The sequence below is a fragment of the Rhinolophus sinicus genome, chromosome 16, assembly GCF_057876585.1.
Source record: "Rhinolophus sinicus isolate RSI-liver-muscle chromosome 16, RSI-T2T, whole genome shotgun sequence".
In the NCBI taxonomy this organism is placed as follows: Eukaryota; Metazoa; Chordata; class Mammalia; order Chiroptera; family Rhinolophidae; genus Rhinolophus; species Rhinolophus sinicus.
The window spans coordinates 90503241-90525338 of record NC_142516.1 but is presented as its reverse complement, the minus strand read 5'-3'; positions in this window follow the sequence as shown (position 1 = coordinate 90525338).

Genomic DNA, 22098 nt, shown 5'->3' with positions numbered 1-22098 from the left:
TCTGAGATTGAACCTGATTGAAGTGCATTCAAGAGGGAATGGGGAGAAGAGGAACTGTCCAATCAGTTTAGATGATTTTTACAACTTGCTATGCTTTAAAGGGGAACAGAGAAATGAGAAGTCTAGTGGGAAATGGGGGTCATAGAGAATTTTACTTTTAAAGGTGGATGAAATAATTGCATTTTGCATATTGATGAAAATCGTCCAATAGAGAAGGAAGGCAAGAGAAAGAAGGGAGAATTTCTGAAGTGATGTCATTGAGTAGGGAAGTGGATATTGGCTCCTGTGCCCAGGGAAGAGCCATTGCTAGGAACATGGACAGTTAATTCGTAGTAACAGGAGAGAGAGAGTAGGGCACATATGCCCATAGGTGCAGGTACTGGAATATGTGGTAATGGAAACTTGTGGAAGTTTTCCTCTGATTTATTAGAGTAAAAGCAGCCTCGAAGGAAGAACCACTCCTTTCCTCCCAGTTTTAAGGACTATTAACTGTATACAAACAGTATTCATCAAGAACTCTCAAATGTGATACAGACCTCTGCTGACTGGGAGAAGGTACCAGCTGTATGAAAACACAGACTGGATGGCAGTTTCGAGAAGATATCAAATGGAGGCTGTGCTTTCATCAGGAAAGACCAGAGGGAACTCAAGTAATACTGGACAATACTTCCCGTGGCCCTAAGACATGGTGGGAAGAAAGGCTGATGAGCCAGTTGTCAATAGTAATGCTTCTAAGCTTCTGACTAAAACTTTATTCTGCTACTTTGTCATCCTAGTTTACATATCTGCAAAAATCTGTCATATGACTACGATGTACTAAAGTGTAATTTTTTCATTTAGTTGGGCTTTCTAGATTGGGCTTGATCCAAAAGAACTAATATTTTTAAAAAGGTAATTGAGGGTATTCAGAGTGCTATGACAGCTTCAGTAAAAATGAGACATGGAATTATAATCTGCTGTGAAAATAAGCACAGATCAGTTTCATCAGCGTTAATAACTTTTTAAAATCCTAATTTATAATTTTCCTCATGTAATGTTTTATTTCAGATTGTACTGGTGCTTCAATTAGAGATTTAGTTTTTCCCTTTGGGAGTTAATTAAACATGATTAATTATTTCTATCCTTGTTTCCCCTGGTCTCATTCCTCTTACTATTGCTCATATCTACCTCCGAGTCTGAAAATAACATATGATCCCATTTATACGTGGAATCTAAAGAACAAAATAAATGAACAAACAAAACAGAAACAGACTCACATATACAGAGAACAAACTGATGGTTGCCAGATGGGAGAGGGGTTGGGAGGGACAGGGTGAAAAAGTGAAGGCGTTAAGAAGTACCAATTGGTAGTTACAAAACAGTACAGCCTGGGGGAATAGAGTCAGTAATATACTAATAACTATGTATAGGACCAGGTGGGTGCTATAGGGTTGTTGTAAGTTAAAAATTATTCATCTGGCCCTCAATGGACAACAACACTGTCCTCTCTTGCCCCTTTCTTTTGGTTAACTTATCAGCTTAAGAGAATGGTTTTAAAAACTGGCAAGTGTTTTTATAGTGTAATACTTCGTTAACTGAACTCATATCTAAAAACCCTCCGTATGGGGGGAAAAATGGAAGTCTTACATGTGAAGTTTCAACAGGACAGGAGGAGAGCCCTCCTCTTCCCTTCCAGAAGCAGAGCCAGGGGAAGGTGCCGAACTGAGAGTCAAGTGTGGGCTGAGACCGATGTGCTCAGGAGACCAGCTGGAATGACCCAGTAAAACTGAAGGGGCCCGGAGCAGAAATGCCACCAGGATGATAAAAGCAAGAGCTGTGGTTTGAGTGTGAACGGAAGGTGGACTAGGGCAAAGGCTTGGAAGAGGTGGTGTTGATTTTTTCTGAAGTGCTCAGGATAGATATAAATGTACTGACCAGACAGAAGTGAGTGCCACAGTGTTTTAGGACACAACTCAGAATTCCTGAATCCTCCAGAGAGTGAGTGTCTTACATGTTATGTTCTCTAATGCTCAGAGCATCGTTCTGGGTCTTTGTTCTCCATCCCTAAGGCTAGTGCTGCATACTTGTTACAAAGGCCCAACACTCAGGAACATACACTCAAACAACCTCTCTGAATCAGACTGAGAAAAAAGGCAAGAGACACAAGAGAGAAAGCATCTTAGTTAAGTCTCGGTATCCATCAGGGTCCAGTCAGAAAAATAGAAACCATACCATATCACACAAAGAGAATGTAGCACAGGGAACTGGTTTGATAAATACTGGGGGGCTGACAGGCCAAAAGGCATACTGAGGTCACTCAGACATTAATAACTAGAAGTCAGTGCCGACGTTGGCTGAGGGAACCCACAGGAAGAGTTGGGGTTGGCAGAACCTAGCGGTTCAAGATGGATTGTGTTCAGACCTACAGAGTAAGGTTCACAGAACTGGGGCTCAGCCTGAGGAGGGGAGGCTCTGGGACTGAGAAGCTGGGCTTCTCATGGATACAGAGAACAGACTGCTGGCTGCCTGGGGTGGGGTGGGCAAAATAGGTGAAGGGGGTCAAAAGGTACAGATTTTGTTATAAAGTGAATAAGTCCTGGGGATGTAATGTATGGCATGGTGATTATAAATAATAATATGTATCACATATTTGAAAGCAGCTGGGAGAGTGCGTCTTGAAAGTTCGCATCACAAGAAAAAAATGTGTAACTACGTGTGGTGATGGATATTAGCTGAACTTATTCTCATGATCACTTTGCAACATATATAAATATTGAGTTATTACATCATACACCTGAAGCTAATATAATGTTATGTGTCAATTATACCTCAACAAAAATAAAAAGCAGAAGTAGCTGGGATTGGTACCAGGTGTCTGCTTCGACTGCACCAAAGCTGAAAACACAGATAGGAACTTCCTCTCTTCTTGTCTTGCCTCCCAGTCTTCCGTGAGTGCCTCTCAATGGCAGATTCTAATGGGAAGCCAGCTAACCAGGGAATTGAGGAAACATAATTTTTCCAAGTCCCAGTCCCGACCACCACGAAGGGGATGTGGAGCTCAGGGTTAGTGGCTATCAAAGCAGCCCCCTCTCATAACCTGGGACTCTGGAAAGACTGTAGAGACAGCCAAGGGAGCCTTCAGATGACTGCAACCCAGCCAGATCGACTGTGACCGCATCTCAGCAAGTCAGAAGTGTTCAGTTGAATCCAGGTAACTGACAGAAATATGAGAGAAAATAGTAAATTGTTGTCTTGAGTCATTAAGGTCTGGGATTATTTGTCATTTATCAATAGACAACTGATGAACCCAAGAATGGAGGAGAATCATTCCAAGGGAATAGAAATGAACGCTGATCAAGGAACTAGTGACAAGGCTCAGTGATTGCTACATAGCTCCCATTTTTTTGTAGAATGGGAGTGTCTATTGCATGTCTATTGTATAGTAGGGCAGATAAATTGTCTTGTTAATTCACAGGTCTTCAAAATAAGAGGAAATGTACTCAAGGGATTGCAACAGAAAAGCTCCATTGACATGTAGACTTAATTTAGAAAATGTGATCCCAGACTCTAAGCCAATCCTATAATGAAATGAAACTTTGAGGGTCCTGTGGGAGGAATCTAGAGTATTTGTGGCCAGAGGGAAGGTGGTGGCACATTAAAGATGGCTGCAAATGTGTGATACTCTTCCCATAGGAAAGTGGTATGTGTTTCTCCACCCTTTGTACTGGGATGGCCTGTGGCTACTTTGACCAATGGAGTATGGCAGAAGTAATGGTCATTCTGGGCCTAGCCTCTAAGAGGACCAGTGCTTTCTGCTTGATCTCTGAGCTTGGCCTTGGCCTGTGAGAAATACAGTCACCCACATGGAGAGGTCCTGAGACAACATGAGGAGGGATAAGGCCCTGCTGGGTTCAGCCCTTCAGGTCGCCACCAAGACACCGGGCATGTTCAGAGGGCAGGGGGACCCTTTAGACCAGACTAGCCACCAGTTAAGTACCATAAAGTGACTCCTGTTGATGTCACATGGAGCCAAAGAATTTTCCAGCCCAGCTTTGCCCCAAAGGCCCATCAAATCATGAGACATAAAATGGTTACTGTTTTAAGCCACTAGTTTTGAGAGTAGTTTTTGTTGCAACAATAGCCAAAATGATTTGCATTTGTTCTATTTTTTTCTAGCTTCCACTTTATGGAACTCCTGGACTCACACAGTGAAACATTCTGCCTGCTCTGGACTTCTTAAATCTCTCCTCCGAGAAGGATTTAACACCTTCAATAGTAACGTCTCTATTTTACTGCAACACACGCGACCAGCATTAGGAAGAGTCTAGGGGCATCCCTGGAATTCAATTTTCTCTTCAGACTTCTACAATCCTGGCCATTCCAGTTTTAGTCCAAAGACTAAAAAACTTAACTTGGCTGCTTGATTAAAGGCCCATTATGGTAAAATCATGCTTTTCATTTCAAAGACAAGAATTCACATTGTAAACAAAGAATAATGCCACTCTAAAAAATGCTCTTTTCATTTGGTGCTGTGGCCAAAGGCACTTTTTCTGTCATAACTTTGCCTTGGTATGACATGGAATGATTATATTTAGAATGCATGGACTTTTCATTTCACACTGACTAATCTATTTTGAGATTTCTATTTTCCTAGGCAGTCTTTCCTGAATGACAGCATGTTAAAAATTGCAGGAGTTATCTTTAGTGGCTTATTGAGGCCCTTTCACTCATTTTAAATATTGGCTTCCTGGTATTTACCAAAGCCTTTAATTTTAGATATCGTTACCAAGTTATGTATGGTGGCTTTTCCTTTGGAATTTTGTCATTATATTTGTAGGTTTCCTCTATTATTAAAAGCATTAAGTAAATATCTGTAAACAAATTCCTGGGCTTCTTTCTTATATATTGAGGTGCCAGGGGGGCTCTCATATTAACTTGCTGTCAATAGTATCTCTGTCATCCTACTTGTTCATGTGCCACCCCAAATCTTTCTATTTGACATCTTTCTTCCCTGAAGAATATAACCTCCATATCATTATGAAGTCAATTATGTACCGAAATATTGTCTCAGCCATTTGTTTCTATTGTAGCTTGGTGCACCGTTCTGGTGGGGTTATGGAGAAAGTGACCATATTTTCCCAGTGTAACGTCAGCATCGGCCAACAGGAGACTAGAATGTTGGGACTTACGGCTGCCACAGTTAAGATTTCCCTTCCCGTTTCCCAGTCTCTGGAGAAGATTAAAACGACATGATGCCTCATTCAACACTCGGCATCCTAATCTCTGAGAGCCATATACCAGTTTAAAGAACAAATTCTGTGTCTCAAAATACCTCTTTTTGAAATTTGAAAATTTATCTTGAAAAGGAATCTTCTTTAATTTTGATTTCTTAAATTATCCTAGTTGCTTTAATTAGAGTCCTATTTAAATCTTTGATTTTATAACTCTAAATTATTAGAATGAGTGGAAGTGAGTTCTTTTGAAAAAATATTAAGAATAAGTATATTAATATAATTACATGTTATATATACTGTTCCATGTGTGTACTAATTCATGAAAAACAACAATGAGCTACCAATTCATTCACATGCAGGCAGTGAGTGCTGCTAAAGCTTTAACAACTGCCTTTCTAAATAAAACCCCTGATTTGTAGAATCTGTCAATTCCTGTGGTGCAAATATTCCTATTATGTCTGATTTCAAACTACTAAATGACATCACTGCACATGGCATCTCTTCACTTATTTTGAGACAAAACATTTTAAAAAAAGCTTTTTTACATTTTCTTTCTGAAGTAAATTAGTAAAGACCATGAATACTAAAAATCCAAACAAAGCTCCTTTGGTCATTTTTATACTTTTATTATCTGCCTTAAACTAAGTTTTCCAGAAATCTTCTAGGGGAGAAATTACTGTCTGGGAATTTCTTGATAATTGGGTCTACTCTACCTTTACCTAGGTCCACAGTCTCAATCAGGAACAATTTGGCCACAGAGGTATACCTCCTGTTTTCAAGTTGATAAAAGTATCAATTATAGATTTTTCTGGTCAAGATGGCAGAGTACGTAAATGTGGTGCTCACCTCCTCTCAGGATCACATCAATTACAACTAAACCACAGAACAACCATTTTTGAAAATTGCCTGAAGTCTAGCTGAACGGAAACCCTACAACTGGAGGCATACAGAAGAGGCCATCTTGAGACTGGTAGGAGGGGCAGAGACATGGAATGGGTTGATCCCACATCCACGTGTGACCATTAAAAATCAGGAGAGACATCTCGGCTGCTGAGGTCCCTCTGTAGTAGTGAGGGATCCCAACCCGTCAGGTTTCCCAGCCCAGGGTGCCAGTGTTGGGGAGAGAAGCGGAGATTGTGGTTGAGTGAGACGAGGGCAGCTGGAATCCCAGGTGCTCCTCTTAAAGGGCCTATGCACAAACTCAGTCACTGACAGACTCACTCTACCTGAGCTCCAGTGCTGGGGCAGTGGCTCAAAAGGTGCCAGGGACATACAAGCAGGAACTGAATTGTCTGGCTTCAGGGTGAGGGCTGGAGAGGCAGCTTTCTCCCAGATGGAGGAGCTGGTAGAAGCCAGTGTTTCTTTGTTGAGCCCTCCCCCTCCCTGCCTGCAGATGCAGGTGGCTGCCATATCTGAATTTCCATCACACTGGCTATCACCTTTCATCTGCTTCACCCGATTGATTTACTGAGATCCCACCCCACCTAACTTTTCGGCACACCCAAGTCACTTCCAGTGGCTTTTCCATATAAATGACCTGTCTTGGCTCATGCTGCAGACTTTCCTAAAATCTGTCAAATGTTAAAAAACCCAAACAAACAGCATCTGGCTTTGGCATGTTTGGTACCTGTAGCTGAGTAGCCCTCAACCCAGCATTAGCAACAGCCAACCCTGGTTTATGGTTTGGCCTCTTAAGGCACCTCCAAGCACAGTGCACACCGTGGCCATCTTTGGATTGCTTTGTGGTTCATTCCAGGTGGCCAGGGCAGGGCATAGACTGTGGCTGAACTTGGCCTGCAGGAGGCCCCAGGGCTAGCAGTCCCAGGGGCTAACTTCAGATTAGGACGGAGCATCACCCGGCTGCCTCCAAGGACCACACACCCAAAGGGCAGAGTGGGCAGGCACCAGAGCCCTGCTAAAGTGAATCCTGCTCCATAGGGTCAGCCCCGGCACAACAGCTCCTCCACTATAGTCATGTCCAGTCCTCACAACCAATCAGCCTGAGGGTCAATCCCTCCTACTGATGTGCAAACAGCAACCGAGGCTCAACTACAACAGGAGGGCACACACAACCCACACAAGGGACACACCTGGAGCAACTGGCTGTGGTGACCAGGGAGATCACACTACTGAGCCCCACAGCACATCTACTATATAAGACCACTCTACTAATATTGGGAGGCACAGCAGCCCTACTTAATAATAGAAACAAACACAGGGATGCAGCCAAAATGGAGAGACAAAGAAACATTTTCCAAATAAAAGGAAAGAACAAAACTCCTGCAAAAGAAACAAACAAAATGGAGACAAGCAATCTATGAGATACAGAGTTCAAAACACTGGTTATAAGGATGCTCAGTGATCTCAGCAGAACTTCAACAAAGAGATAGAAAACATGAAAAAGAACCAGTCAGAAATGAAGAATACAATAACTAAAATGAAGAATACATTACAGGGAATCAACAGTAGGTTAGATGAAGCAGAGGATCAAATCAGCAATTTAGAAGGTAAGGTAGCAGAAAACACCCAATCAGAATAGCAAAATGAAAAAAAAAAAAAATCCAAACAATGAGGAGAGTGTAAGGGGCCTCTGGGACAACATCAAGCATAACAACATTCGCATGATAGGGGTACCAGAAGAAGAGAGAGAGCAAGGGATTCAAAACCTATTTGAAGAAATAATGACTGAAAACTTCCCTAACCTGGCAAAGGAAATGGATCTATAAGCCCAACAAAAACAGAGAGTCCCAAACAAGATAAAAACCCAAAGAGGCCCACACAAAGACACATCATAATTAAAACGCCAAAGGTTAAAGTCAAAGAGAATCTTAAAAAGCAGCTAGAGAAAAGCTGTTAGTTACCAGTTACCTACAAGGGAGCTCCCATAAGACTGTCCACTGATTTCTTCACAGAAGCTTTGCAGGCTAGAGGGATTGGCAGGAAATATTCAAGTGATGAAAAGCAAGGACCTACAACCAAGATTACTTTACCCAACAAAGCTGTCATTTAGAATCAAAGGACTTCCCAGATAAAGAGCTTCCCAGACAAGAAAAAGCTAAAGGAGTTCCTCCAAATCAGTATTACAAGGAATGTTAGAGGGACTTCTTTAACACACAACCAAAAGTATGAATAAAATGGCAATAACTGTGTATCTACCAACAATTACTTTAAATATAAATGGATTAAATGCTCCAATCAAAAGATGGGGGTGGGCTGAATGGATAAGAAAACAAGACCCTTACATATGCTGCCTACAAGAGACTTACTTCAGATCAAAAGGCACACACAGACTGAAATAAAGGGATGAGAAAAAATATTTTGTGAAAATGGAAACAAACAAACAAAAATAGCTGAGGTAGCAATACTTATACCAGACAAAATAGACTTTAAAATAAAGGCTATACCTAGAGACAAAGAAAGACCCAGCTATCCCACTTCTGGGTACTTACTTGAAGAAGCCCAAAATGCTACCTCAAGGGGATGTGTGCATCTGTATGTTCATTATAGCATTGTTTACAATGGAGGCAGCTTGGGTGTCCGTTGATGGTAGAATGGATAAAGAGGTGGTGGTACATATATTCAATGGAATATTGCTTTGGCATGGAAAGGAATAGCTTCTTACCATCTGTGGTGGCATGGATGGACCTGGAGGGAATTGTGCTGAGGGAAGTATGTCAGACAGAGAAAGACAAATGCAATGAGATTTCACTTATATGTGGAAGCCAAAGAAAAAAATAATCAAACAAACAAAACAAACAAACTCACAGATACAGAGAACATTTTGATGGTTGCCAGATGGGAGAAGGTTTGGGAATGGGTGAAAAAAGGGGAAGGGATTAAGAAGTACAAATTTGTTGTTACAAAGTAGTCATGGGGATGTAGGGTATAGCTTAAGGAATATAGTCAATAATATTGTAATAACCATGTATGGTGTCAGATGGGTACTAGATTTATAGGGGTGACAAATAGGAGGGGGATTGGGGGCAAGGTGAAGGGACTAAGAAGTGCAAATTGGTAGTTACAAAATAGTCATGGGGATGTAAAGAAAAGCATAGGGAATATAGTGAATAATATTGTAATAACTATGCATAGTGCCATGTGGGTACTAGACTAGTCAGGTGATCACTTCTTAAATTATATAAATGTCTAACCATTATGCTGTACACCTGAAATTAATGTAAAATAATATTGAGATATCAATTAATTGAAAAATTTAAAAAAGGGGGGAGGACGGTGAAGGGGAATAAGAAGTCCAAATTTCCAGGTATAAAACAAGTCATAGAGATGTAATGTACAACATAGGGAATATAGTCAATAATATTGTGATAGCATTGTACGGTGTCAGATGGTTTCTGGACTTATCAGGGTGACCACTTTTATTGGTATATAAATCTTGAATAACTATGGTGTACACCTGAAACTGATATGATATTGTATGTTAGCTACATTTTAATAAAAATCTTTAAAAAGTATCAATTATGTACATTAAATACATTGAGTATATATTATCAAATATACATATAAAATATAAAGTATGTATGTTCTGCGAGGGGCCTCAGAATGGAAGAGAAGGAATGGAAATTCATGTGCTATTTTAACCAGATCTATTTCTTAATCATTAAAACCTTTTTCCTATTTTGATTGAGCATAATGAATTTCAACAGAAATGAAAAAGTAGGACGATGGTGCTAGTTAATTCTAATTTAAAGTTTGACTCTATTTTCAAAGAGGTCTGAATGTCTCATCAATTATTTTCAGAGAAGATATGTTTGAGAGCAATATATTAGATTTGAAAACGAAAAGTAAAGTAGGTTCATAACCCTTTTCCCAAGACCCTGGAGTCATAGGTGCTTTGGTATTCAGAAGTTTTCAGCAGAGTTCTAAGACAGTATTCGTAGTTCAATACATTACTATTTCTGCATAAAAATATATGAACATTTATACAAAATGGAATAAATGAAGACTAACTATAGCCTCATATCAGTTAAGATCAAGCGTTATGGCCAAATGCATTCAGGTCAGATCAGGTTTTGCAGCCAAATGAATTATGAAAAGATTTTCAATTTTTAGAGCTTTGTTGCATTCTGGAAATGCAGATGAGAGGTGGAAAGCCTACACTGAAAGGAGAGACTTTGTTTTTAAAGACCTTTATATTGTGTTGTTGAATGATTTTCTATGGGGCTTTTATACAGAATCTGAATTGATTGTAAAATGCTATAATTAACCTTCATCACCAAAAACAAAACAAAAAGCTCTTAATCTTTAGGACCATCTATCTTGTGCAAATAATAATGTATATAGAAAATTAGAGAGAACTATAAATTATGTCCCCTTTCAACATGTCAAAATCAGTAAAACAGCAATATGGTTCTAAGATTTTGACTATTTACCATTCCAAAGGGAGTTATGGCTGTAAAAAAATACGAAATTATGTGTGATTGTGTATGTTTTGTGGGTGGACAATGGAAGGTAGCAGTAAAGTAAATATTATCCTCTCTTTAATTCTATCCCATAAATGAACAAATTGTATTTCAGTTGCAGAAAATTAAAAGAGTCTAGTGATTAATTGCTAATGTTTATTATTTATTTTACTTATTTCCTTTGCCCCCCACTCCAGACAATTACATACTTGCCTCCTATTCATATCCCCTCTCATTTAAAAATAACCAGAAAAAGTCTCCTACACACTTTAAAGTGATAAGCATGAGTTGTCAGAAAAGTTCCATTTACGAAGTTAAAAAAATCAATGTTTCATAGATCACAATGGAAAGATCTGGATAAAATCCCTCAGTTAATGATGCTCTCCTTTCAATGTATCTCAACTCTTCTACTGGGAACTTTATAAAATATACATAAAGCACAAGTACACTGCACAGCAGTGAAGCTTTGGCAAGTGCTTCTAAGCAATCCTGCTGAAGTGATGTGGGGGCCCTTTGGGCATTTTTCTTCTGAGCCTGCAATATTTTGTCAAAACATCAGCATGACACTGAGCTAGAAGTGGGGTTTAAAGAAACTCTCTGATGTTTTCTTTGAAAGAAAACTATTTAAGTCCCAAACTGAAAACTTGGAGCATGATTTTTAGGAAGCAAATGTGTCCATGTATGAGACTTTAGAACATTTAAACCCCTCAGCTGCGAATGAGAAATGGAAAAAATAGACAAAGATGGGGGGGCAAATACAGAGAGATGTTCCTCCTGGCATTATTTATAGTAGAAAATAGGAGTAGACAGCCCAAACACAGAAGCAGAAGGCTCCTAAATCATTATGTCCATTCCATGAAATATAGTCATTAAAGCCATCTACAAAATTAAAACAACATGAAAAAATGCACATAATGTTCAGTAGGAAAAACAGGATGTATAATGAAGTGCCATCTGAGTTATCAACTTTTGCCCCTCCCTACTGGACAATTCCCACGAGGAAACATACCGACTTCATTATTGATCAACTTGATGAAACATCCCCTAACCCACACATGCACCTCAAGTCCTAAATCATTTCTCTGCTCCCTTTTGCAGTAAATTTTCTTTGAAGATCTGTCTGCACTTGTGCTCTCTCCTGAATCAATTCCAGTCAGGATTTTGTCCTCACCATTCCCCCCAAATCCATCACCTCAGTGTTGTCAAATGCACAGAAAAATTCTCACTCCTCGCGGGACACAACCAACCAGTAGTATCTGATACAACTGATCACGTTCCCCTCCTCCACTTCTAGAATAGTCCTCTGTCTCCACTCTTCCAATTTACTGGTGAACACGTGCACTTTCCTTTGCTGCATCCGCTTCACCATTTTGCCGTTCAAACACTGGCATGCACCAGGGCTCAGCCCTCAGACTTTTCTAATGCATTCTACATAATTTAAAATTATCTGGTCTCATGACTTTAAATGGCATCTATGGGGATAACATTAGCTCACCCTCTCCCCAATCTACATGACATCTCTACGTGCAGCTTCTACTTTCCTTAATTAAATCTGATTTTCCCACAGTCTTCTCCATCGCAATAAATGGTTTCTAATTGTTCAGGCTAAAAATTTTGAATTCATTCTTGTGTCCTCTCTTCCTTATACCCCATATCCACTGTATCAGCGGATACATTTGACTTTACCTTCAAAAATCCCCAAATGTCCCCACTCTCCTCACCTCCCATTCCCTCCCAGGTCCAAGCCTACCGCCTCTCATCTCACCCACTGTTTACAACAGCCTCCCACTGGGCAGTCACCCCCCCCATCCTGTCTTGCTCCCTCTTACAGTCCTTTCCCAGAGGAGACAATCATTTTTGTAAAAGGTTAAGTCAAATCATGTCTTTACTCTTCTGCTCAAACACTTAGAAATCTTCCATCTGCCCTAAAATTGTGGCTCCACACTGCATGAAATCTAAACCTCTCCAGGATGCACAGTTTGTGACTACCTTGCAGTGATATTCTGGACACACATTAGATTCTGCCAATTAAAATGAAGGCAGAAAAGACACAGGGGCTATCGAGCTGCTGCCCGAACTGCTTCAGCTGGCAAGCCCCGCCGTGAACCGGTGGGTGGTTTTGGGGTTTTGTTTTGTTCTCTGCAGCAGCATCTCCGCGTCCAGGAAGCAGCCTGGAGGATACTGACGGGCAGTTCCTGATCCCCGATCACAGTATCTAGAGGACAGTCTGAGCCCGATTCCCAGCTCCCTGACCCTGGCAGAGGAGGAGCACCCATGGCATGCCCTGGGGGGGAGGTTTTCTGGAAGTCATTTCTAGAGGTCCATCGAGAACCCGTTCCTCCAGCCCTTCCAAAGATTTTGTAAGCACCCAATTCACGGAATTCTATCCTCTTCTCCTTCAATTAGCCAGCGCGTTTTCCATTCTCTGCTATTGACTAACAGGCCATCACACGAGAATCAACTCCCCAGTCCTTCCTCTCACCCAGGAGACCCCGTGTGCTCCGGGGGCCTGTCACCGCTCTGCTCGGACACCTTCCCCTTCCCTTCCTTGCTCACTCTGCTCCAGAAACACGGCAGAAGACTGAGCACACTGTTAAAAAAAAAAAAAAAAAAAGCAAAAATGAGGCTAGAGCTGCTCGAGTGCATTCTCGGCCCATGAGTGCCGTCGCTGACAGGTACATCCGCCTGGCCCACGGCGATAACGGGGACACTAAACATGGCAATGTCCATACCATCGCCTGCCCCTTCTGCGAGCCCCTGGATTTATTCTAGCTTCTCTGAGTCCCTGTGTATCTTATCTGCTCGTCTACTCAGTGGGGAATTCAGGGCAAGCACCCCCCTGACAGGCACACTCTGCTTACAGGACAGTCTTTTTTTTTTTTTTTTTTTTTTGCTTTCTTTTTCCTTTTGTGGGATAGTCAGAATATTTTCAAGAAAAAGGAAAAACAAAAGTTTTGGTTTCTTTCACATGAATTGCTGTTAAAGCTTGCATCCCTCATTTTACATTTATGTTGTTGATACTGATATTTAGAGGAATTTTACATCTGTGTTTGTACAATTTCAACTCACTGGCATATGCTCTGGGAAGGGCCAGTCCGTGGAGACTTTATGAATTCTGAATCTGTAATCCAGGGTATTTAGCTATGAACCTACCATAGCGCAGCCAATCTGATTATTTTAGCTGGCTACAGTCTTAGGGCTAAATTCCACAGCCAAAAATCTATAAATATGTCCAAACAACTGAAAATTAATATGCTGAAATCTGATAAGATGGGGAATTTTAAGAGCTACATTCATTTATTCCCTTTTAGCCACCAAATTAACAGGGAGCTCCAGTATCCTGACTTGCAAACTGTATTTATTTATTTATTTATTTATTTATTTATTTATTCATTTATTTATTTTAATTTGTGTTTGATCTCCAAGAAGAGAAACAAAAATTTATGCTTCAGTGAACTTTTGGATGATAGATATTATCAAACCTACTGAAAAACACTTTCAATTGCTTTGAATTAGTAGATTTTAATTAATGCTGTCCTTGTTTATAAGCAGATGAAGGGCTTTGTTCTTCAAGTTCAGGTTTAAGAGTCAGATTTGAAGTAAATGCTAGAATTATCCGTATGGCTAGATGCTTGTGTTTTGAGGCATAGGATTTCATGCCTTGCAAGAGGAATGAAATGAAAAGCTCATTGATAGTGATCAAGGACCTTTTCCTACTGAGCTCACTGACTCTGGAAAAGAGAATGCTTCCAGGTGGAGTCTGGTGTCTAGTTCTTCAAGTGGGAGGACCCAGCCAGGGGAAAGCAGAGGTGGGCCACTTCTAGCTTCGGAGACTCTGTCATAGTGTTGGTGGAGGACCCGAAAGACAAACACTTTTTGCACAAAGCTGTAAAATAAACTCACCAAATGAATTTTTTCAATAAACTCAGTAAATGATTTTTTTTTTCAAATTACTTAGAAATATTTTGTTGGCAAAAAGTGGCCATATTTCAGCTTTTTAAAAACTGTCAAAATAAGTGTGATGAAATATTTTATAATTTTTCCATTAATATTTATTGGGCAATATCCCTCATGAACATAGATGCAAAAATTCTAAACAAAATGTTCGCAAACCAATTCAACAATATTTTAAAAGGGTAACATGACATGACCAAGCATGTTTGTCCTACAAATATGGGGCTGTATTTGAGGATAAACACAATAACTCCTACTGAGCTGTAAAGTTTACTTGAGAGGACAGATTAAAGCATTTAGGTTAGTATTTGAGCTTAATAAGCCTTCGATAAATATCAGTTATGACAACTACTGATGGCCTAACGTTTTTTCTTTTATTTCTGGAAATACAAGGTATGATAAAAAAATATGGTGAATGTTTAAATTTAAAACATTTATTACAGTAAAAGACACATTGCCATTAATCCCCCCTCAAAATACTCCCCCTCACTTCAAACACACTTATCCCATCATTCTTGCCACTTTCTGAAGCATTTTGTGAAGTCCTCTTTCATGAGTGTCTCTAGTTATGCTGTCATAGCTGCCTCAATGTCCTGAGTAGATTCAAAACGTATTCCTTTCATGGTCATTTCGACTTTCAGGAAAAGCCAGAAGTCACACAGTGCCAGATCTGGTGAATAAGGTGGATGAGGACACAGCATAATGTTTTTATTTGACAGAAATTGCTGTACCAGAAGCAATGTGTGACATGGAGTGTTGTCATGATGGAGGATGAAGTAAAGACACTCATGAAAGAGGATTTCCAGAACTGCTTCAGAAAGTGGCAAGAATGATGGGATAAGTGTGTTTGAAGCAAGGGGGAGTATTTTGAGGGGGCTTAATGGTAATGTGTCTTTTACTGTAATAAATTTTTTTTATTTAAACATTCACTACTTTTTTTTATCACATCACATACTAGAAAATGAGATAATTATCTGAGTGTAAGGCGGTCAATACTTGAGAGAAATGATGAAGGTTTATATCACCCATGGAGGGGCATGGACAGAGGGGATAATTGTGATGTAATAAAAGGATGGGTGGGCAGAGCCAAGGGTGTGTTTCTCATGGGAATGCAGGGATTGTCATGGCACCAATCTCCATGGTTTTTTCAGAATCTCCAGGAACATGTGGGAGGGTGAAAGGCAGATGTTTGATCCAGTGTTAGATTGTGACCGGTGGGGAAGGGAACTGGGGATGTGTACAGCTGGTCAGAGAAGAAAGGGCCGACATGGACGTTGATTGGCTAAAAGAACCTCGATGAAAGAAGAAGCAATTAAAACAAGAAGTGGAAAAATAGTGACTGTGGTCATCAAGAGAGTGTGGCAGAAACTTAGTTGCCTGGTAAGATCCATACGCCACCCATTGGTAAGGACTCCCTCTTTAGCCTGGCACAGTGTCACATAAAGTCTACATTTCCCAGATGCCTTTCAACTTTTCTAAGTTCTGGCCAGTGAGGGATGAGCAGAATGGTTGTGTGAAACTTCTGGAAAGTCTCTTGGAAAGGGATGAGGTGAACCTTTCCCTCTTCAGCCCTTTATCTCCTTCATTCCACCTGGAATACAGACATAATTCCTGGAGCATGAGAGGCCATCTTGGCTCCTGACACAGCTCCCTGCAGATGGCTAGTAATAAGACAGAAGGCCCCTCTTGTCTACCAGGTCTGAACTTATTTTGTTTTATTTTGGGTTTTATGTGAGGGAGATATAAAGCCTTGCATGGTTTACGTTATTATTACTTGGGGATTTCTTATTAATCCCAGCTGAACCTAAACCTAATGCATACAGTGGGGCAACCACTCTATAAAGACTTCTGAAGTGAATCACTGTTAGGATATCCAGACTGTGGCTGCAAGAATGACAAGTATAAGCAAATTCATAATGAATAATCCCTCTGATATCAAAAAAGGTTAGCAACATTGTTGCAACAAGTTTGCGAACTCAATTGTTGGTCGTCATATATCACGCCAAATAGAACTGGTTTATTGCTGTCCCTCATGAAGGCATTTGAAGGCAGCACTTGTGGCCCCAAAGTCACCTTGTAGGCGGTACATCCCCAGACTGTCAAGCTCTTCGTGTAGACCAGACTGTCAAGCTCTTCGTGTAGAAAGCTTTGTGTTTCTGTACCATCCTGGCTACTTCCCTCTGAACATGGTGTGGTGTGTCCATTTCTTTGTTTGTGAGGTCGGGACCTGAGGCCAGGATGCAGGCTGTCCCCTACATAGTGCACATTCACTGCAAACGGTATACTGCCGGGACTGTGGAGACGTCCCATTACATAGCTAGTGCTGTTAAATTTCACCTTGTGAGATGTGACTCACTGCTTCAGCCCATGGAGATTTCTGGCAATCTAGTTCTGTCACCCCCTGTATACCCTCTTTAGGCTTCCATTACTTGCAGTTTGAGAAGCCTGCTCTCTGGTTCTCCATCTAAATCTCTGATCAAAAGGTTGAGCAAGGTACCTTGTTCTTGGATGAGGACCTTCCTCCAGGTACCATTTGTCAATCTAGTTATCAGAGTTTGGGGAGTATAATCTGCAGCAAATTATTTTTCTCATGATTGCATTCAGGATTTCTCAGCTCAAAAGAAACCTTAAGAAAGATTCCTAAAGTAAGTCATTTGGCCACTCGAGCCTGTGTGGAGTTGGTGGGTATTGTGGACTCAATGTTTGGGTCTTTCCAAAATTCCTATGTGGAAGCCCTAACCCCCAATGTGGTGGTATGTAGAGGTGAGGCCTTTAGAAGGTGATCAGGTTTAGATGAGGCTGGGGGGTGGGGCCTCTGATGGGATTAACGCCCTTGCACAAGAGGAAGAGACACTGGGTCTCCTCTCTGCCTCGTGAGAATACAGCAAGGCAGTATCTGCAAACCAGGAAGAGGGCCTTCACCAAGAATCAAATCTTCGGCAGTTTGATCTTGGACTTTCCAGCCCCCAGGGAGGGGAGAAATAAATGCCTGTTGTTTACACCATGCGGTCCCAGTATTCGCTATAGCAGCCCGAGCTGACAGAGTGGATTTCCAGCCAGTGTCTTTCTCAAGGTGCCTGTGGTTCACTGTTGTCAAAGCTATGCTGTGTGGAGTTCCACCTGAGTCACTTTTCCTTATGGCAATGATGTGTGTGTTAAGTCAGGGTACTGAATCTTGCCAGAGGCCACTGGAACGTGTGCCTATGTGGAAGAGGCAGTCACGAATGGTTAAACTATTTTAAGGTCTTTCATTGGAACTTACATGCATGGTGATCACATGAATGTGCCTGCAATGTCTGCTTCTTTATTTATATGCCACGTGGATTTGCACTCTTGTTCACAGTTTATGCTTCTGCCAAGCCAGAGAACCCAATTTAGCCATGTTTTGGAGTGTGGAATTTCAGTTTCGTCAGACTTTGTAAAGGAAAGTGTTTAAAATTTACACACATCACTGTAAGCTTTTAGGAGACCTTTCCCCCTTTCTGGTTACAGAGACCAAATATCATTTTTTCTTTTTTTTGGTTTCCAAAGTAACACATTCATAAAGAAAAACAGCTGCCTTTTCAAAGGCACTTTCTCTACTCCATCTTTAAAATGCTAAAATTGTTAGGCTTTCTTATTGTCCACATTGGGAACACATTTGTTTCCAGGTACTGAGGGCTCGAACCGAAGGACATTCCAAGGTGATGTACATGGTACTGTGACAGGTGACATTCTGCACTCTTCATGGGCTCCTAGGGGATTCAAGCAAGAGAAGAAGGGTGAGTGGGCTCAGACCATACTGGTGCTGTGCCCTCATGAAACATCGGAGGTCCTCAGACATCCAGAAATGCATCCTCTGATTGTATCCCAATTCTGGGGCTTTGGGACAGGTAGGAAAGTGGCTCAGGAACAGAAGAGGTGGGAAGAAGATTCTCCAGTCTGGGGTTCCCTGTGGAGACCCACGCTGGTACCAACTATCATCCCAGCCTAAGCTACGGCAGGAGGCTACAACTAGTTCAGAGCTTTCTTTCATGTCACTCTCTCATGCAGTCTCACGTGGAAATCTTCTCACTCATGTGTGGTCTCCCAACCGAGGCTGGGGGTGGCTGCACTTAACATCATGCCTCCAGAACCAGTCAGAGGCATGTTTATATTCTTAATTCTTGTTAAACTCTTATATGTCAGGAACATAGACTTATAAATATGATCACGCTTAACAAAAACCCTCGGAGGTAGCTATGATATGTCATTTTGTACATGTTACAGATGCAGAATGTGAAGATCATATGGTTAATCAACCTTCTTGAGGTCACACAACGAGAAGCAGATGAGCCACGATGTGGACCTAGGTCTGCCTGACCCCAAACCCTAGTTTATGTCACTGGACATGCTGCTTCCACTGAATCCAAGCAACAGGACTCCTCCATGTCACATTTGCTCATGGAGCCTGGGGGGGTCAGAGCAACCTTGGGAAGAAGACAGACAGATCTGTCTGGTCCTGCTTAGCACTTCTTTCTGACTCATGTATGTTTGCTACTAAGTGCACTTATGTGATTCCCCTGCTTCAAGGTCTATAATTCCTGTGCTTTGACCTGAGCTGACCTGAGACTTATCTTGAGAATGGGTACACGATTTGATCTACTTCAAGGGAAATAGTATCAAATTCTTTCAGGTTCATATTTGTAGTTATGTGTGGCCACTAGCTTGGTCACCAATGTGCTGGTCACAGTTAAGTGGCCCCACTTCCGTGGAGAGTGCCAAGACCAAGGAAAGTTGGGATTAATGTGTAACATGGGTTAAACGCTCCAACAGAGGCATTACATTAATTCACGTATTTTTCATGGCGTGTTGGTACCTTATTCTGAAGAACAAGGAGTGCTCTCTGGCATAACCATACAAACATGCATTAATTGCTGCAATTGGATTCCAGAAATAAAAACAGCAAGAGCAAATGATGAAATAGAGAGCAGCCCCGAGAGGCTTAGCTGAGCCATGGGTTCTCCGTCCTCCAGGAAACAGGGTCCCGTCCACTCTGAAAGCAGCCTTCCTGCCTTACAGTGATTCTGCTTTTCCTGTTACTTTTCCTTGGTCCTAGAATTGCATTTTTTTATTGTCAAAATCCATTCTAAATATTAACCAAAGCAATTGCGGATTCCCAAAAACCTCCCTAACAGATGAATATCAGAAGTTTCATGGAAAGAGATGTTGTCATTGGTTATAGTCAAATGGTTTCAAACAGAAAGTGGGAAATGTGAAAAGAAAATCTAAGATGAGTTTTGAATTTGAATCCTTCAAAGCAGATTTAACACAATAAATCAGATATGATAAGATAATTCACCCGCCTTTTCCATGTCGTCATTGGAAACATGAATACATCAGGAGCCACATTAGTCTGCTGTGGCTCCTATAACAAAGTGCTATAAACCTAGTGGCTTAAACAACAGAATGTATTGTCTCACAGTTGTAGAGGCCAGAAGTGTAAAATGTCGGCATTGGCAGGATTGTGAGGCCTGTTCCGGGACCCTCTCTTCTGCTCCCTGTGTGTTCACAGTCTTCCTTCTTCTCATGTCTTGGTGTCCCAATTTCCCCCTTTTTAAGGACACCAGTCATATTGGATTAGAGTCTATCCTAATGACCTCATTTTCACTCAATTATTTCTGGAAAGACCCTATCACCAAATAACATCACACTCTGAGGTAATTAGGGGTTAAAACTTCAACATATGAATTCTGGGGACGGGGCACACAATTCAATCCACAACAACCTTGTGTAATATTATCTTATCATTTCTGCCTCCTCTACACTTGAGTTATAATTCCATTGTGATTTTATTCATTTGCTTTACCTTCCTTTTATGTGATGAGATTTATGAGAAATTCGTCTTTTATTTTTTTCAAAGGAATCTTGGCTTTAGTCATCAAATATCGTTTTCACAATTATTTCTACATTTTTTATTATTTCCTCGTGATTTTCTAATTAATTTTTATTTTTCATTCTTAAAAACATTCAAGACTACGAATTTACTTCTCATTACAATTTAAGCAGATAGCGCATAATTAAAACATGAGCTCAGTAATCAGACCACCTGGGTTCAAATTTTAACTCTGCCACTGTTCTCATAGGGTTATTATAAAAGCTAAATCAGATATTTGAGCAATTTCTGGTGCATGATCAGTATTTAGTAATTAGCTTACCAGGGGTAGGTGTAGTGACAGGGGTGGTAGGACTAGCTAGAAGACCTTGGGCATATTATTTAGCCTTCCTGCACCTGAGTTTTCTCATATGTAAAATTTAGATATTGTAGTGCTTATCTCAGAGAGTTTTTGTGAAGGTGAAAAGACATATTTCATATTGATTCATTCACCATGTATTTACTGAGTACCTATTATCTGCCAAGCACTATTCTAGGTGCTTGGGAGACATGAGTGAGCAAAACAAAAGATTGCTGCTCACATGAAGCTCACGTCCTTGCAGGGAAAGACAAACATGAACAATAAAAGTGATGAATGAAGAAATCACATAGCAGTTAAAAAGTGATGCAGCCGTGGGAAAAAGATAACAGAGTAGGATAGGAGGGCCCAGGAGTACCTAGTGGGGAGAGGGGACTATGAATGTGAACAGGGTGGTCAGAGGAGCCTGGTTTGAAAGAAGACAGAAGAACAATGCAGGCATATGTGTATTGGATGTTTAGGGGTCTTTTTGAAGAGACCTGAAGGGTGGTGGGGGAGCACTGGGAGCGTGCAAGGACACAGAGTCTGGCGACAGCTTCCTCTACCTTAATTCTTGGCTGCTTCCCGTCTCCTTGGCAGCTCTAAGAAACAAGGAGAACTACTGGGCTGAGCTGCTGGGACTGGCAAACCACAGCCTGCAGCCCCTCGCCCGTGTGCAAGGCCTACACGCTGACAGTGGCTTTCACAGAGAACGCTTCCAGTCCATCATGTGATGACGGGGAATACTACTTGTGTACCCCAACTAAGCAAAGTAATATTCCAAAATGAAGAATTTCATTCTCATTAACAGGCTGTATGACACTTGTACTCAATATTTGTTATTACAATTTGAAGTTCATCATTAGAAGGTTTTGTGGAAATTCATTTTCCTTCCTGTTATCTAGGAACCTACCTAACACTGTTGATTTTGCCTCTTGGCTCACAATGCCTAAAATATTTATTAGCTGGTCCTTCACAGAAAAAATGTGTCAATTCCTGAATTAAAATAGCAGGCTGTCCCCACCGCTGCAACTCTAGCTCAACTCATAACACTTCTGATCGCTGCAAAAACCATTCCTTGCAGTGGTAAGAAGAGGTGAAGTGGAAAGAACCTTCCAGCACTAGTCTACTTACAGTCCGCAGCAAAAGGGCCCCTGGGAGAAACTGGGAGTGCTACACCCCAGAAATTTCCTGACTCAGGTTTAACATTCATACTTACCCTTGATTCTTGTTTTGACTCCATCTAGAGTCCTGCCAGCGACCATCTCCGGGGCGGTCTCTACACGCGCGTTCAGCATCATGGCTGACCCCGCCGTCTGC